Below are 6000 nucleotides of genomic sequence, written 5' to 3'. Positions count from 1 at the left end.
TCATCCATTTTTGATATTGTTTCTTTGCCAGGTACAGATTAAAAGTCTTGAAACGTTTTCTGTTTTGATAGAATTTTAAAGCAATATCCTACTTGTGTTTTTAATGCTTTCATGTTGCAATAAAATTAATGAAAAACAAGCTGGTGGAAGTATTAAGTTGTGTTTATATTGGGACTTTAGAAGGATACAGATTTTACCTATACTCATTCAGCTGCTTCTGAATGCTGCAAGAAGAGCAAAGGAGCTGAAATGACCTAATCCTTGATGATGACTGGATGTGACAATACAAGAAAAAGAGGTTAACATAGGCAGTAAGTTCAGGTGAGTGTTGATGAGACGTTCACACAGAGAAGACAAGAAGGGGGTGGCAGGAGCTATGGACTTTGAGCTCAGCAGAGGGAGCCCTTCCTTCTGTGTATGTGTGTGTTTGTTTATGCGTACATGTGTATGCATGGATGCACACAGAATGTATGACTATAGAAAGCATTCAGCCGAAGGTGTGTTCAAGGAACACAACACATGCACTTATTGCCTGTGTGCAGGTAATTCGTGTCTTAGGAAACCTGGACTCTGAATAGCGGATCCACCGTCTTCTTTTGCATTTTCACTATAACACAATTATAAAATCACATTTTAAAAGCCTTTTGCAGAGATTTAAAGTGAGACATGTTTACAAAAAAAGTAATTACAGCTTTCAGAAGACATAGAGTCATTCCCTGTTGGAAAACCTCGACCACAGTGATTTCTGAAAAAAAAAAAAAATCTCTACAAAGAAGGAACCTTTGGCCAACCCTGCGCTTAATATGTAAAACATACACACTCATCTCAACTCTTTGACATGGCAAATACCAGTGGCCAGATTAATCAAAAATAATGGATTTTCTGTGTTTTTTATGCTTTTTCTGCCTTCATAAAGATCATAAGGACATTTTTTGCTACAATATTGCTGTCTGGAACAGTTCCAGATTCAAGAAACCTGATCCACACCCTCGCATTTCTGCATCCTCCAGAAATGACCTGTTCCCAGAGTTCAGAGAGGAAAAGGTCCTGGAACGTCACAGTTAATATCACACGCTCCTGCTCACACACACACACACACACACACAGGAGCAACTCCCAGCCACAAAGACTGGAGTAATCATTAAGTCCCACAGTAGTTCCTGTTATCAGAAGATTCAGCCCACACACACATATACACAAACACACACACACACACACCTATCGCTCCCATCACTTCTAAAGTGCTATAAAATTCCATTCATCTGCACACTGTGGGACAGGTCGCCTGGAGGTGATGAGGGGAGCAAGTTTCTATGGCGACAGTAATGAGCGAATGAGGTCGAGTGCAAGGACCCAGGGCTGCGATGTGCTTTGTGCCTCCCTTTGTCCCCATAACAGCAGAAATTAAGGGACGCAGGAGCAACAGGACTGAGTACACATGACCTAATGAGGGTCCATCGTGGGCCAGGCCTCCAGGAGGGGGAGGCGGAAGTTATTGGAGGATCAGGGGAATGGGGGTGGGAGGTGGCTAAGAGAGGTGCACAGTGGGGTGGGTGAGTGAGTGAGTGGGGATTATAGGCATTATGTCACTTTGGGGTTTGTTTTACCTTGTGAAGACAGTTTTGTTTTGTATTGTGTCCTAAAGGAATAGCTATAAAGTTGATGTTCTACGCTAAGCAATTATTCTCCAATATTCCCTTTGGATTCTCCTAAACTCTGCCTGTATTTCCACTCAAACATTTCTTCCCCTTTTTACTCTCTTTCCTTCTTTTTCTCACCCCTCTCTCTCTCTCTCTCTCTCTCTCTCTCTCTCTCTGCTGACTGCCCTGAGTTGAAGTGACAGCAGCTCTCATTAAATACGAAACACCGGTCACATGCAGAATTGACCCCGCAAGTGTTCTAGCTCACCCTGTCCGTCCACTGGGCTTGACTCCCATGAGCCCCCCCGAAGGGAAGCAACCGAAGCCCCAGAGGTGTCAGGTATGGAGAGGGGAGGAGGATGGAACACATCCGTTAGTTTAATGCATTTTAATGTGGACTGTCAACTAACACCAGTTTACTTCAATCAGAGCAATCAGAGTAGATGCTTTATTTCCCCCAAAATGTTATCTCCACCAGACTTTTGTCCTCAGAAAAGCTACTTTTGTGTTTGTATCAGCTTCAGTCAAAAGCAGATTGACTTTGAAATTAATTTGCATCTGTGTTTAGACTGGTTCACATTAAACCTCACTTTCATTATTCAGTTCTGTCTGCCACAGAAACTTCTGCATGAAATCTCCCCCAAACATGAAGGCCATTTTTATCTCTCAGTGAATAAATAATCTCACACTACTGTCCTGTGTTGTTACTCTGAGGACACAGAAAGCAGTCCAGTTGTCTTTGCGACAGCAGCGCCAACATTAATACCACTTGGAAAACATTATGTTTCCACTTTAAATTAATAAATAATATGTTAGCTGATCCATTACAGCAAGTCTAGGTGCTTATGGGAAATCTCTGAAACACAACGGTCACTTTGTCCAGATTGAGGGGTGTTTCATAAAGGTAGCTCAGAAAAGTCTGTCCTGAACCTCAAAAAACTGAATAAGAGTTAAAGTGTTTCATGAAGCCAACACTTAGCTAATGTGAAGCGAAGTGTGCTAAGCGAAGCCTGGTTAAAATACTGCTCGAGACGCAAACATGAAACATCAAGCGGAGATCACATCAATAAAGAAAACTGTCATGTAAGGACAAAACTGTGATGTTTGCAGCCACAGAGAAGCAAATATTAAACATATAATATGGAGGGTGAAATATTACAGCAAAAACAAACCACTGTATTTCATAAATGACAGTTTTAGGAGCATGGTGTATCAAATGTTGTATGATCCTGTTTAACTCCCAATCCTCTCAGGCTTCTCTGAAGAAATATAAATTGATGATGACTTAAACTAGACTTATTTAAACCTAATTTACAAAAGAAAATGAAAATAATTCTGGTTTAACTAGCAGTTGTGACACAAATCCCTCTAAGCAGGGCTGTGTTTGCACACACTGTATCTGCCTGTCTGTCTGTCTGCGTGTCTATGTGCCTGTCCGTGGACAGACGAGGCCCAGCTGCTGTGTTATTGCACTTGGCAGCCTCTGACAACTTAATGGGATGTTTGATTTTCACGTCAGACTTCCTGCACCACAAATGCTCGACATTTAGCCCTTTGATATTTTGACTTCCTCTACTCGCTACTCAAAACACACACATATTCACACATTATAAATACACAAACACAACGCTGACCTCATATCACCTGCAACACACTACTAACACATTACTAATTTCATTTACTCCACCATAAGCCAAAACATACACATTGGTCCTCAGCTCTTACTTGCAGGCCAAAATTTCCATAGTTTGTCCTTAAAATGTGTAAAATACTTCAGAGTGGGAAAGTGTCTCACTCCGAGACATCAGTCATCTTGTTTGTCATCACTTACAGGCCACGAGGATGACCTGCTATCCACTCAGCAGTATCACTTACACACAGCGATAGCTATCTAGCAGTCAACCATGTCTGCTCTCTATCTCTGAGACACATGATGATAAAAGATGTCTTCTAATTCTCATAAAGTAATGACTCCAGGTTGCAGCCCCGTGTGACCTTTTGGACGTATCCTGTCTGTTTGAATGTTTTGTGTACAAGATGTGAATGTTTCAATGTCACTCATTTGGTAAGCACAAAACAACCATTATTTATGTCCTCAGCTCTGTTAGAATGGGAGCATGTTTCTCCTAAAAATGGCTAAAATTGTAAGCATAAATAGAGGCAGCAGCAACATAATAATAGCAAACACTGAAGTGTGTTCATTGGTGAAAGAAGTAGATGGAAAATGGATTGTAAACTTGATTTTTTTTATTATTATTATTTGCTGGAATTTGTAATTAGGTTTATGACACCATCCATTAGAAGAAGCATGTGTCAGTCATACTAGTTTTAGTCTGATAAAATATCAGTGCCTAAAATTTGACATGATAGACACAAACTTTTATTTCATGCTGAGGACAAATGTAATAATAATTGCGCAAACAGATAATAACATTAAACAGACCTTTTGTTCATCATGAGAGGTCAAGGTGAGGGTTAGGAGTGCTTCAGGGAGACACTGATTTAGCTTTGAAGTCCATGATGGACGTTCTTCTTCTTGTCAAAATCGGGTACCTACATCACCCATAATGCAACGATACCACTGACGGTTCAGCCAGAGGTTAGGGTGTGCTGTGCTGGCAGCATACGGTCCAGTAAGCTAACTTCTTTCTAACTCCAATCCACTCCACATTTCATTTTCAAACATGTAGTCGTTAGCCCCAACTGACGCTGACTGAAGTCAAATCATTTGAGGACATTCATCTGACTTATCTTATCAGCAATACTCCACAATAGCTGTAATCAGACTTGAATAAAATCAGTGCAGTTTCCCTTAGCGTCTTCAAGTTAGAATTTGGTTGATAACTTTTTAATGAAGTGGTTCATTAATTTAGCTGTTAAGGTCGACAGTGAGTTCACATTAAACTGGCATTGGAGAGCTTAATGTGGTCGTTGTGTTTTGTCTTCAGTGGGAAAGGGTACAATTTGTATTCCTTCCCATGACAAATGAAAATGCAGTAGTCGCAGGTAATGAATGAGCTCCTGCTCTGATTTGCCATGATGGAAACATGACACCTGGGTGGAAATGCTAATGTTCGCTGCCTCTTGGGCACAATGCCGTGAAGCATATTGAAGTTCCAAACGTCCATCTCTGTTCAAGCACAGCTTAAACGTTGTTCACTTGGAGTTGGGTTTGAAAGAGAGAATGAAGTAAAAGGTTAAAGTAGAAGGGCAGTGTGTAAAAGGCCTCCATGCCTCTGTTCCACTCTTCTATGTTTATCAGTACATTCAATGACATATTTTTTAGCAGGTTTACTCACTTAAAAAAAAACTGGATATACACACTAATTTTGGTATTTAAACGGTTCTTGTGTTGTTTTTTTTTTTTATGTCCCGTGCGGTTCTGGAACAAATTTGTTTTGCATGCACATAGACTGTATAATAAATAGTGGACGGAGTCATAGGTGTCTAAGCAATGGAGCAAGCAGAGCAGTTGCACCCTCATACCTTTTGCGTGACTATACATAAAACCATGAAACCACCATCATAAAACATTTGAGATAGTTTGGATCGTATTATATGCATGTTATGAATTAAAATTTAGTTCTTCTGTCACCTGTCACACACACTGACTCTATTGACCCAACCAGCACTTATTTTAGTGAGAAAAAGAATACAAGTTCACTTCTGATCTATCTGGTCCACCATGCTGGATGTTGCCTGTAAAGCAAACAAACACAGCAACTGTGAGTACTCTGTGAACCCTTCACACTGAGTGTGTCTGGGGTGGGGGGCTGGCGGTGCATATGTGTAATCAGAGATCACACTGAAGATTCTGCACACATAAGTAAACAAAAGAAGCAAAGGATTAAGAATTTCAAAAAAGAAGACAAACATTCCCTGACGCTGTGTATGTTTGAGTAGTTTGAGTATACACGAAGCAAGTGTCAAAAAAAGTTCATCCTTGTGCATGTGTGCGCGCGTGCATGTGTGTGTGAGCAGACAGTATGTGCAGAGGAGAAGCAGAGCAGTCCTGCTGTGGACACGTTCCCTGCGCTCTCATTAGATGGTTAACCAGTGTCCAGTCAGGCACACAAAAATGGGCCCCTCCAACTGACCGTCCGTCTCATCTCCAGAGACAGCAAACAAACCTCCCTGCAGGATCAATCCAGCGCTCTAGGAGAACACCCGCTGCAGCTCAAAACAATCCAGAGAGAAGGGTCATAGGAATGAAAGGGCTGAGTTATTGAGAAAACAAGCAGGGGAGGGACTTTTCAATCGATTCACTACATATAACCAAATCTGGCATGCATGTTGGTAGCTGCTTGCTAATTACAGCCCAAATCTACACTAGGAGGTTGTTGTGTCACCAGGTCCCCAG

Source organism: Scatophagus argus, chromosome 18 (assembly GCF_020382885.2).
Source record: "Scatophagus argus isolate fScaArg1 chromosome 18, fScaArg1.pri, whole genome shotgun sequence".
In the NCBI taxonomy this organism is placed as follows: Eukaryota; Metazoa; Chordata; class Actinopteri; family Scatophagidae; genus Scatophagus; species Scatophagus argus.
Note: the sequence above shows the minus strand (reverse complement) of the source record.